Source organism: Melopsittacus undulatus, chromosome 8 (genome assembly GCF_012275295.1).
Source record: "Melopsittacus undulatus isolate bMelUnd1 chromosome 8, bMelUnd1.mat.Z, whole genome shotgun sequence".
Classification (NCBI taxonomy): domain Eukaryota; kingdom Metazoa; phylum Chordata; class Aves; order Psittaciformes; family Psittaculidae; genus Melopsittacus; species Melopsittacus undulatus.
The window spans coordinates 32,033,448-32,046,531 of record NC_047534.1 but is presented as its reverse complement, the minus strand read 5'-3'; positions in this window follow the sequence as shown (position 1 = coordinate 32,046,531).

The following is a 13,084-nucleotide window of genomic DNA, read 5'->3' as shown; positions in this document are numbered from 1 at the left end:
AGTGCAGGTACTCCTCATTTCTACTGTGTTGATTATACTTGTCAATATCTCTTTCAATTTGCCATGGCATTCTTTGCATAGAAAAGCTTTTCTTGTGTCTTTGATCTACGTCTGCAAATCTTAATATGTAACTTCAGGTGACTGAACTTATCCCATTTCTCCTCTTATTATCTCATCAGAAAATGTCAGAATTGCAAATATATATTCTAAAGAATCCAAGATCTCCATGCAACAGAAATAGGTATAAATAATAGTAGAGGCAAGTCTACTTTCTATTAAGCTGTTACCAAACCCATTAGGTATTTTTAAAAGTGAAGCTTTGCTTGGCAATGTTGCAAAGAGATGGACATATTTCTGGCATGTTCTTGCTCCTGGGGAAGCAATATTTGCTTTGTTGAGATAACAAAAACTGTGTTAACTAAGCTACCCAAACCTGCCAGTTTATGACTGTCTTTCTCAATGGAAATTGCAAAATCTAATACATACAGTGAAGAAATCTGCATATATGTACCATGCATGCATCTGATGGTGTCTCTGCTGTCCTATAAGCACACCATGTCCAATACAATGCAACAGGTAAGTTTTAGGATGATAGTCAACAATGTTTATCTAGCTCATCAAGGCTCTTCATGGGTACTTTGGCTTCCTTTTTATGTATATATTATTTAATCTTCCCCAAGTGTATAGGAACCACATATTTTTATAGATGAGAATCTTGGTGGCAAGCTGCACAGAGGCAGAATTTCAGTTATATCTTCTAGCAAACATTCATGTTTGCAAGTTGCTTAGGTGCAGCTCTGTGTCTGGTGGCAAGAAGTACTAATTTAAATGCATGGGTACTCTTGTACTGAAGCAAAGCCAGTGGAAAATTTACAGCTTGGGTATGTGTTCCCGTGTGGCAAATGCACGGATTCAAGGTCACAGGCTTCAAGTGGTCAAGCAGGAACCTGGTCAGTCATCCTGAGCAAGTGGGACTAGGTTTTATGAAGCTTTTTGGCATGTTCAGGGTTATCACAGCAGTAGGGGGGTGGGCTGTCTTGGTGAAGATGAATAAGATAGATAAATTTATCTTGAATTACTTCACAGTAAAAATCTAAGGGAAAGAATTTAGAAAGAAGTCTCTGGTATGCATGGGAGCTTGTTATAAAACAACCCAACCCAGTCCTATTTGTATGTAAAGGCTGCTAACATACACACTGATGAGTCTGCTTTGAATAGTAATTCCAGATCCTGCAGGTACATGGGCAGGGCATGGCAGGATTTCAAGAAACGTGTGGCCTATGTAGTGAGTGGGAAATACCTAAACCACCAGTTGCTACAGACTGAGTGGTAGAAAGGTCTTCTCCAGAATCCAGAGGTGACTGGTCCAGCTAACAAGCCTGTGGGTCTCTTCAAAAGGGCTCTAGACAGAATGAGTTCATAACAAACATGCAGGAGAGAGTTTTAAGATTTTCTACTTATATTTTGCACTGCCCAGCACACCTAGGCTTTTGATGTTAAAAATATATCTAGTTTATGTTCTAATAACACATGAAGTTTACAATACAAAACTCTTCCTGTGCTTGTGATGTTCTCTTTTGTACCAAAGAGGTGCAGGCAAACCCCCATCCAAACCCTAGCTGCCTCACCATGTGCCCTGAGATCTCAAAGAACCTTCCTGACACAGTTGCCTTCGCTTCAGGTTCCTGCCAGACCAGAGCAGGGGTTAAAAGTCTATTTTATGATCTTGGACCTAAGACTGCAGGATCTGCAATAGATCGGAGGTGCCAGCACAAAGCCACCAGAGGCTCCCCATTGTGACACCTGACTACCAGAGAACACATCACCCAGCTCTAGTTTCAGAGCTGCAGACCAGGGGGAAGCTCAGTACACTAGCCGGAGGCATGCAGTATGCTTGGCCAAAGAGCAGAACTCACTCACCTCCATTGTAACCCAGGTGACCCTAATTATTAGTGCTTCTCATTATTTGAACCTGTACCAATCTCAAAGTGGGAATTGCTCTCTTGAATAGGTGCAGTGCCCCGTATAAAACCTGATCAGGTGGGTAGGTGGGGGTGTTGTTAGCTGAAGCTGCTAAAAGGGAGCAGTTAGTTTTGGGGGTGTGCTGTGGGTCATGATGATGCTTTGTTAGAAGTCTGTGTAAGTTGGCTTTTTTATCCTGGTAAAGGGAAGTTTTGTTAGGTATAGACTCCAGTAGTTGTGGATGGGGTTATCTGCTTGCTTTTCTCCTTGAGAATTTCAGGAAGAAGTTGGAGAAGCTGAAGAAGAGAGCAGAGCCACCCTTTCCTTAGAGGGGATGTTCCCCTCTGCCTGTTCTGGTTGCTTGTACAGCCTTAGGCTGATCTCAGGGAGGTGTGTTTGGAATAACTTCAGTGCTGTGTGAGCAGCATAGGAGATGCTGCTGGTGTCCTTTCTGGCAAGTGAAAAGTAGAAGGCAGGAACATCAGTGATCTGTTGTGTTTAAGTTTATTGTTATTTAAACTTATAGCAAATACTGGGTATGTGCTGAGAGGCAGATTGCAATTGCTCATCTTCCAAAATACATATAGAAAAATACCATTAACCTGTGCCCTGTTTATTTCTTCTAACTTCCTGATATACTGCAGTAGTTTTATAGTGTCTTTTTATTATTGTAGTGTCTAAAGGTAGTGGGAGAATGTGTATCTTGTGTTTTTGTAAATGAAACCACTCTTCCCAGCGTGGTGGTGAAGGACTCTGCTTCTCTCCTCTTACAGAACTTGATTTTGTTTGTATGGTCTCTCTCCTCCCTTTTTTGCCTAGGCTTTCTCATCTGCTGCTTTTAATAAGGAAGCAGTGTACATCTGAAAGGTTAAAGCCCAGTGTTGTTGTGACTTGTGATCAGTATTTCCTTTATTCCACCACTTAACTTTTTTTACCCTGGACATTGTGTGCTACCTTTCTTGAAGATCTGGCTGTTTTGAATGCTTCTGGTATAAAAGGCAGTCCCTGATATATCTGCAGCTCTCTGCCCAGGTGGGGATTGTTGGAGTAGAGGTGGGACTGGCACTGGAGTCCTGGAAGCACCTCCAGATCTCATTTGAATCACAGGAATGAGAACAAGGTATGCAAGTTAGGGTGGTGAGCTCTAATGTGCAAGTACTTGTGGTTTTCCCTCAGCAACTCACAGTCAAATGTCACAGTCCTTTCACATTTATGTCTCTGAATCCTCTGCCCTTGCCATGCTCCTTCAGCATGTTTCCCATTGTAATCTTCCATATTTTCTTCCTTTTTTTCTCTTTCTGTGACTTTGTATACATGGTAACTCTTTGTATATGCTCTGTGAGCTTGCTCAGTTGTCTGAATGATGATAATAATAATGCTGAAATTGTAGGTTCACAGTAGGCAAATGCTTCCTGCTTGTGTCTGCCCTTTGTGGGCAAGCCCACATACCGAACCTTAAATCAAACTTTTAAAAAAGGCTTGTCATCAATAGTTTATGAATTGACAAAGCAACACTTCCATTTTGGTGGACTTAAGCTGTTGCTGAGTTGGAATTGTTGCTTTAACAGCAGCTGTGTGGCAGGCTACTTATAGCTACATAAAATGTGCCTGTTCTAAGACAGATTTCTGCATCATCATGCAATAAAAACTATGCTTTAAACTGTTCCAGTGCAAGTCATGCCATTGTGTAGACCTGTTTTCAGGTATTTATATACAAAGTGAGTGATGTCCTGTGGGAGGGGGAGGAAATGCTAAAGGAGCCTGATCTAATAGTACACAGGGTATTTTCTGCTCAATCGGCTGGGCAAGAGCATTGAAAAAATTGTGCCCTTCGTTGAAAAAGATGTGATAAGTTTTATTCTGAGTAGCATAAAGGGGATAGACAAGTGTCTCAATACCTTATTACCTCTTTTACTAGTTTCAAACTATTTAGACAAGTTGTAATATTTCTCAATTTTCCTATGCACTTCTGAACTGTTCTGCAGGCTGCCAGGAGCCTGCACAGCTTCAACGGGTAAGGCAGGTGCTTACCTGTTAACTAATGGCAGCATCTCACCTGGTGCAAGTTGATAGTGCTTGTGCAGGTGGAAGTCAGCTGGTACCTGGCTGAGGGTTTGAGGACATGAAGTTCAGGGGTTCTGTGATGGGATAAGGGTTAGGAGCAGAATGGGGAGTCTTACAGTTACACCAATAAATACATTTAGGTGTTGGTGTAGGTAGGTGTTTAACTGGTTTAGGTACTAGTGGAGCCATGAAGAGGTCTTGGCTCTGACATGGCTTGTTCTTTCCTTGACCAACACCAAGTAACTATCCTTATCTGCAAGTGTCTGAATAAATTAAAAATATAGTTCTTAGCTGCTGATGTGCAGCTTTGTGCCACCTTTTTAAACTTAAACATTCACGTCTCTGAGTTGCATTTGAGGATTTTTGGCTACAGGAAACACGATTTTTTTTTTTTTCCAGTTAAAATTAATTCCTGTTGAATTTTCCTCTGTGCTTTAGAGCATGTCCCTACTTCTTTAAAAAATAGAGTAATATTGATTATATGATTTTGATTTTAAAGTTGGGTAGGAATTAAAAAAAAGTGTCCCATTCAGGTTGTACCTTTGAGAGCAAGTCTCTGATGGAGTGGTTGCATACCTCTTCTGTTGATAAATGTCATATTTACTACAGCAAGTAAGTTGTAATTTGTAGTTAAATGTTCAGTTTTTCATAAATCATGTGATCAAGTGCATGCAATGCAATCTCCCTCTATTCTGCTTAGAAGCTGTCTCAGAAACATGGAAAACTGATTACTGTCATCATGAATGCAAGTTCATATGTTGTTGTTCTTTGTTAAAAACTGAAGCCCAGGGATGCTGAAGTAGCCCATAGATCTTGTACTCAGTAACGCAGACATGTTGTAAAGAAGTAGTTCTTTCCATGTGGAAAAGAACCACTGCTTCAGGCTGCTGCTATTATAGCCTTTTGAAAGGGTCACACACTAGGCAACTGTCTGGCAATAAATCTCTTGTGTGTCTCAAATAGATGTTAATACTGTATTTTTTTTTCCAATTTTTTTCTAAAAAAAAAATAATTAAAAAATTGTTGCCGCTTTATTTTGTACTTTACACTTGCCACTTGACAAAAGAGGTTTGCTAAGGTTTATTCTCTTGTAGGCTTCTTAAATTGCATTCCTCTGTATTTGAGACTCAAAATCTGAAATCATGCTAGCAGGATGCCTGAAATGGACACTGGATGAGGAGGTGTGGGGAGGAAATAGCCAATACAGATACTATCTGCTGTTTCTAGTTCCTGACAACCCAGGATGGCTGTTGCCCAAGTACAATTCATGTTGTTTCTTTCTCTTCTCCTTGCAGCTATCAGTTCTCTGATGACATGGAAACAAAACACAAAATAAGGGTACCCAGACTAAATGGATGTTACTAAAAGTAGATAACAATTTGACAGGCAACTGATCTGCATGATTGCCCTTCTCTGCAGAAGACTGTAGTAGCGTGATTGCGATAATTTCTGCTGGTCAGTGTGTGTATATGTAGCTACCTAGGGAGACAGCCGGCCTTTATGTGAGACTTACTTTGGAACTGAAAGGAAGAGAAGAAATTCTCTGATATTTTACTATAGCAGTTTCATATGTTATTGGTGGTATGTAACATAACTACATTTCATATTTAGTATTTATTTGTGATACCTTCAGAAATGCTAGTTGTGAGAGTTGTGCTTCTGTAGAAAGCTGGTTTCTATTACAATCTAGTTAATCCTCCCTGTAAAAAAAAAATTAAACTTCCTAGTCTCTTCCAGTTGTTTGCAGAACTGTTTGTATCCTTGTTATGAAGACTGTCAATGTTAAGCAATGCCAAATAGATCTTAAATGTTTTAATTCTGTAGTCAAGATACACAGGTGTTACAGTAGTTGTATACAAATGAGGGTATGTTTGGATGGTGATCTGGGACAAAGAAGGAATTCATCTCATTGTAGTGAATATAGTTAAAACTAGCCAAGTTCTAACTTTGACAGCCATATTTAACTGAAAAAAAAAACCCCACATTTTAGTGTTTGAGGTTTAAAATCCTTTAAGTACACGATGTTTCCACCTAGCTTATCTTAAAAGCTCACTTTGGCAAACAGGTACAATTAAATGTTGCCTCCTGAGGAGGAGAAGAGGTGTTGTCCATGTCAGCTTTGTCTTGAAAAAAAAGAAATACGGATTAAAGTGAGGAAAAGAGAATTGAAGACCCTTTTGCTTCAGTAAGTCTGGCTCTGACATGGCATCCTGCAGTCCATCTCCCCATGACCCCTTCTCAGTTCCTGTACCTTGACACTGCTTGCATGTGGGTTTGCGGAAGGAATCTGTGCCTGTGTATTGTGTGGCGTGAAAAGCAGGTGAATTTTGTTTTGTGGCAGCAGTCTATGAGCAGCTTGTTCCCTTGTCATCTTCGGAAGCAGGAACTTCTTGTAGTGAGAGCCTATTTCCAGCTGTGGTGTCCTGAGGCACCTGGCTAGGGAATGTGTGTTAGTATGCTGAGGCTGTGCGTGACAGTAAACATGGACCTGTGGTGAGGGCTGAATTGGTCTGTCTTAGAGCTGCAGCTCGTAAGGGGAAGGGTCATTGTTCACCTTCCCTGTTGTTAAATTAAACCAGCCAAAGTTTCTGTTCAGGAGAGGTACTGCTTGCAGACTGATAACATGATGGTGCACATGTGCCTTTTTGGGGTTTAAGGCCCTTAGAGAGCTTCTTGAGCTAGAATTTGTGAAATCCTCCAAGTTGTTTTTTCTATAATGGGAAATGAGTTGCTGAAGTTTGCTGGAATGTTTAGTTTTCATCCTTATGCAGGATACTCAGGGATACACTTTCCATCCCTTAGGTAATTATTTGCTTTATTATTGCACTGTAGTGAGGTAGGATTAATGTAAGTTACAAGCAGTAACAGAATATGCAATAAGACAACAATAAACACAAGAGCAAGAGAATAAAAATAGACTTGGAATTAATGTAGTAGCTTGAGGATGGTATGCATTTATAAAATGCTTGTAACTATGCTTGCATATGCTTCTCACCCCTGGCTGAATTCAAGGCCAGGCTGGACAAAGCCTTGAGTGACATGGTTTAGTGTGAGGCATCCTTGCCCATGGCAGGGGGGTTGGAACTAGATGATCTTAAGGTCCTTTCCAACCCTAACTATTCTATGATTCTATATATTTTTATTTCTGATAAAGAATGTGTTTTCAAATATTACACTTGAAAGATCCATCTGGGATAGAAGGACTTGGAGAATTTCAAGTATTCAATTACAGGATTAGAGAAAAAAACCCAACATAATTTTGACTTGGATTGTTAACCTGAATAGGCTATTAGCTATATCTTGTAATAACCATGGGATGGCTAATAAAAGTGCAATAAAAACACAAGTCCAATTGCTCTTTTCTTGTTTATTTTTTTCTTCATTGTTCCACTCAAATTTGTTATTCTGCTTCATTCTTCAGCTTGTTTTCCAAACCATTCTATGTCCTCAGTAAATCTTAAGACCATTCTCATGAGTCTATGTGAATTGATCAATTTTGATTATAGGAAATATGGAGTATCACATTTCAGAAACATGGGTTTATTGACTGAATGCTTTAGATAACTCATGTAGACACTGGTGAATGTTCAGCCTGATCTCTGGTGACCTCCAGCCTCTGAGAGGTTGAGAACTCAAAACTAGGTTTGTTCTGAAAAGCAAGTTACAGGAGGAGGAACTGGCCCTGTCAAACTTGTTTCCTGGGCATTATCTTTAATAGTTTTGTTCTAATATTGTTAGTAACCAGGCTGATGACCTTTCTTTGGGTTTTTTCTTGAATTTATGGCCAGTTGTGCAGCAGATGGATGTGACTATACTGTGGCACCCTCACCTCCTGGCAAGCTCTGCTTTATAGGAGCTTGGCTGCATGTGAATACTGCTGTATATTGGAAGAAATGTTAACATGAAAAGAAAATGATCACAAATGCAAGCCAGACACGTTGTGACATACAGGTGTTTATATGGCACTCTAAAGCCAAATATAACATTATTTGATGACCTGCAAGGGGGCTTGTTCTACTTTTGCTTTATAAAAGCTTTGGGATTAAACTGATATGAATAAATTAAGGACAAATACAGTCTGGGGTAATGTCATATTAAAATGCCTTGGATGGTTTCTGCAGCAGATACTGTGATTTTGACTGGTAATTCTAGAAGTTCCTTGATTAAGCACTTCTGACAATCTTGGTTATATCTGATAATCAAGGAAATGGTGTACTTAAATAAAAACAAACTGTATTAATGAGGATTAGAATGATTTAATGTAGAAACTTTTTTCTTCATTAAACTCTTGTAAGATTAAACAAATATAATCTTCTTTAAGTGCAATAGAAGTTGGAAGAGCTGAAATTGAAATGCATTTATTCAAATGGCTTACTTTGGCACAGAATGCAACATCAGAAGGGCTTAATGTTGAAATCACTTCTAAAAGTCTGAATTTTCTACATAACATGGTCAGTTTATAGTTTCCAATCTGAAACTTCTTCACAGAACACTGAAGGAACTGTTCAATCAGCTGCATCACTATATTTTTATCTGCAACTGTTTCTGATTCTTCATTTTCAGTAACTTTGGTATGTTTCTGCATACAGGTTACTTTGAGATTGTTTTCATAATGATTAGCTGAGTGTTACAGATGGCCATGAGTAGCTAGCAGAAAATGAGGACTATGCATCTACCTCTCAATATTATTGTTACTCTTTCAAGAGAAGAGAGGTCATTTCAGTCAAAATGTTGATACTGTTTGCTTTTTAGTCAATCACTGACCTGGGCTGCTGTTCTGTTTGTTTTGTAAATAAATGGCACTTTGATTGCAGTAAATGCTCAATGGTGTTTGATAGCAGTAGGTCCTTTTGCTGTTAATTTAAGTTAATTCATCTCCATTAGAACTGACCTCTGTACTGGAGAATCTCACCTTGGTTTATTGAATGGGTGCTTTACAGCATCAGTCTAGATTCTTATCTTTTAGAACACAGTAGTCCTACTGACCTGATTATCTTGCCAGTGTTTTGAAAGAAAGGTCACTGTATGGGAAATGAAATCAGAACATGGGGGGGGGGGGGGGGGGGGGGGGGGGGGGGGAAGGGAACTTGAATGAGGCTACTTGTGGCATTCAGGTTAGTTGTCTCTTAAATACTTGACTGGATGGGGATTGAAGATGTTGAAACTATTAATGAGACTACAGACTAAACAAATACAAAACATTCCTCCTTGGTTTTGTTGTTATGTATGCTACGGGGGAAACTTTTGTTGTAACCTGTGTTACCATGCTGTATTTGACTGTAAAAGTGTGAGTTATGAGCCCTGGTGTTTTTAAGGAGAGCAATAGTATCCTTTGGTTTTAAGTCTGTCCATTACTTTAATAAGTCAAAAGACACTATGAATGCATAAGGCAGTTACATTCTTATTGCTTGTTTGTTTATAATAATCTGGTTTCCTTCTTTAACAGTACTTTTTATGAAATCTTATAAAAATAATTCTTCTATTTATTAGAAGTAAAAAAAAAAAACAAAAAACAGTGGCTTCTGCTATAGACATTTCTTTATGTTCCAAAACTATTGAGACAGTATTTCTATCTGACCTATGTTTAAGTTCTTTTCCTTTCCAAAGAGTAAAGATAGACTGGAATGTTTCCTGGGGGAGGGAGGGATAATGACTTCATGTAGTTAAGAATAAATCAAGGTTTATATTCATTTGTATACGTTCTCTACACTTTCATGCTTGAGCAAGACAGAACTATTGTACTGGTGCTTAGTATGCCAATAGTTTGGATTTAGAAACATTGCGCAAATCCTTTTTCCCTTTAAATTGTATTATGGGGGAGACACACACGACTGGGGGACCAACCAAATCTCTGAGTTTTGTGCTACAGCATCATGTTCATTCTCCTCTTGGAATCAACAGGAGTGCTTATTTAAATACTGTAAACATAAAATGTGCCTCTGATGGAAACTTTGGTGCCTGTATTCCCTCTTGAGGTTTCACTCTTTTTTACTACTCAAGCACAGAAGTGTAGGAGGCATGGAGGATAAAAACCCCAAATAAGTGGGTAGGAGGAGAGATGGAGCTTGTTTTAAAGATATGGCTGACTCATTGTACCCCCTGTCTGTTCTTAACTCTCTTAAAAGGTGGCCAGTAAAGTAAGGACAATGATAGACTGTTTGGAGGAAAAGAATGGAGGAACACCAGACTCGGCCTTAATTTTGCCATACACTTGTGTAATGATTTATGGTACACTGGCATGTGATTTAAGGGGTTATTTCTTTTTCTTTTTTTTCAAGGTTTAGCTTGAAAATGATCATTACAGACGACCTCCAGCAAAATACTGATTCTTTGAAACCTTTATCTTACTCTTTGAGGTAAATTCTGTGCAAACATAAGAGAAAAGCTAAGAAAAATTGTAAAAAGTAATTTACTAGAATTATGGGCTTTTTATTATTATGTTCTTTCCTCCCCCCTCTGTCCTGTGACTGCTCTGAACCACTGGATTCTCAAGAATATAAAGAAGCAGCTCTTTCATGTCTGGCAAGAGAAGAGCTCCTTCTCTAGACTAAATACACATCAGGGTAGAGGCAGATTGAGGTCTATTTCCTGTCGCTGACAATGTCAAGCGTGTGAATTGTTCATTCTTATCTTCAGTATGATAAGATTCCATAAGGACCAAGAGTTGTACCCTTTGAGGGATTTATATTTGGTGAATGTTGCAGCTGGATGGCAGACTTTGAAATTGAGTTTATAGGGCTTAAGTTGCCAAACCTGACATAGTGTTCTGATTTGTTTTGGTTTATGTTTGTTTTTTATGATCTTTCTTTAGCTGAGCCATTTGTCACTACAAATAGGGGTTTCAGTTTAATTCTAACTCTGGACCATGAGCATAGCAGCAATCTCTAAAACAGTTGCTGAAGCTTTAAAATACATTGATTTATAAATAAAAAATGTCAGCCTCTAATCTTTGCATGTTATTTTTTGAAATATGAATTTCATTGATTTAAAAAAAATCCTTTTTCACTAAGGATGAAAATAAGCATATTACTGAAAAATGACAGATTAGAAAAGGAAGTAATTTTATATTTTGAAATTGCTAAAAAACATTACAAATCTAGGCTGGTATCACAACTGTATTTTGAGGCAATGCCTACTTGCTCATATCTTCTGTTCAGTTAACAGTTTTTACTCCATGGTGCACGGAGTATGAATGTATGGTATCACCAATAGATGTTATGGTTTCAACTTAAGGACAAATAATAACAATTAAAAATCTCCCTGAATGAAAAAGCCCTATACCCTTGTCACAGTACTTAGGGTTTTCCTTCTTGCAGGAAACAAAACCAACTTGAGAGTAAGCACAATGAGTGTGTCAATGTGTATCCTACAGATAGCTCAGGAGCTGATCCTGTGTAAGTTAGAACATGATGGTAGATGATGAAACATTGCTCTTTTCTTCTCAAGATTAATTTTTTTTTATATTAGCTCTCAAAGTGAAGTTTTTAATGAATTATTAATCTTGGAAACTAGTACATCCTGACCTCTCCTGTCTTTTTCAGTACTACCCTCCTACAAGGGCATCTGATAGCAATCTGTTGGCTGTTTATTAGTAATGACTTCTCTTGTTCAGTGCTGCTCTACTCCTCAATGTTGTCAAAGTCTGGAAAAAACTTGCAGTTGTTTATATGCCACTTCAGATTGTTTTCCTGGACTTGGAAGTTATGCTTGGTTTGAGATAGCATTTGGTTCTACCAGGAGCAAATCCATACTGGCTAGGAATAGGGATGCTATTCTTAATATATTTTTTTTAATGTGTACAGTAAGGTTCACGCTAATTTATGTCTAACTAGAAATTGTTTAAAATGCTTGTTTTCATTGTGACAGCTAATTAGTGTATCATGGTAGTTTGTTTTTTGAGATGAAGAAAATGTTTTTCATCATTCTCTTTCTCTGCCTGGCAGACCGTGTGTGTATCCAGTGATACCTTTGTCTTTTCATATCCCAAACTTGGTCTCATTTTGTGCAAGATTAAAACCTAGAATGTAACTGCAATATTTAAATAATTGCTGTTGAAATTAAATCATCCCATTTCTGTGAAGTGACATAAGGTATAATTAACCCAGACTTGGTGAAAAAAAGATAATTTTACAGCAATAGTTCTTGAATTTATTTTGGACTAAGTGGCCTGATGGACAGTTAAATGTGCAAGGAAACAGGAAAGTATGGGAAACTGGGCTCTCAAAATCAATCCTGAATAAAAAACAGCCTTCAGGAAGGCAAATAGGTCAAGCTTATGCTACAAAACTGACTTCACTTGTTACCTGTAACAAGCTGGGTTTTGGCTTATGCCCCAAGAAATAAATTAGTGAATTAATCCACTGCACCAAATAGTCTCCTAATATGTTGTGCAACTAATGCTTTCCCAAGTACACTTATTGACTGCTGCTAGTCATTATCACTAATTGAATGGCGGCTCCCTTCTGCTGTTTTCTGAATTCCATTGCTACTTGTGGAGACAGTGTTGTCACAGGAGAATGGACATTTGGTACATGAGCTCTGAATAACTCCGAGGGATACAGCAAGGCCATGGGAGGCCCAAGGAAGCCTAAACAAGCAAGATAAGAAGAAGCTGTAATTCACTGAGTGATGAGAACTGTGGACTGTTGGCAAGCGTTTGAGGTCAAGTTCTCACACCTGTGCTTAACCAATTATGTGTTAGTCACTAAGGGTCTTCAAGACAAGTATCCAATCATGATATTTTGCTGTAGGTGTGTGTAGCAATAGTATATAAGGAGTTAATGCTTTGCAATAAGTGGCTTTTTGTCTGATCACATTGATCTCTGACTGAGTCTGTTCCGCGGCAGCTACTGATTTGGCTAGCATAGTACTTCCAGCCAAAACAGTTAAATAATGATGCTTTAAAATTAGTTTAATCATCAGTTAAGCCTGGAAAGCTGAAACACTGTACTGACTGGAGTATACAGGTTTTTAAGGCTGTGTAGCTATGTGATGTGACTTTGCTCTAGCTGTACAAATGAGGCCTGTTCTGGGCCACCTTACTGAAATGCTCACCTTT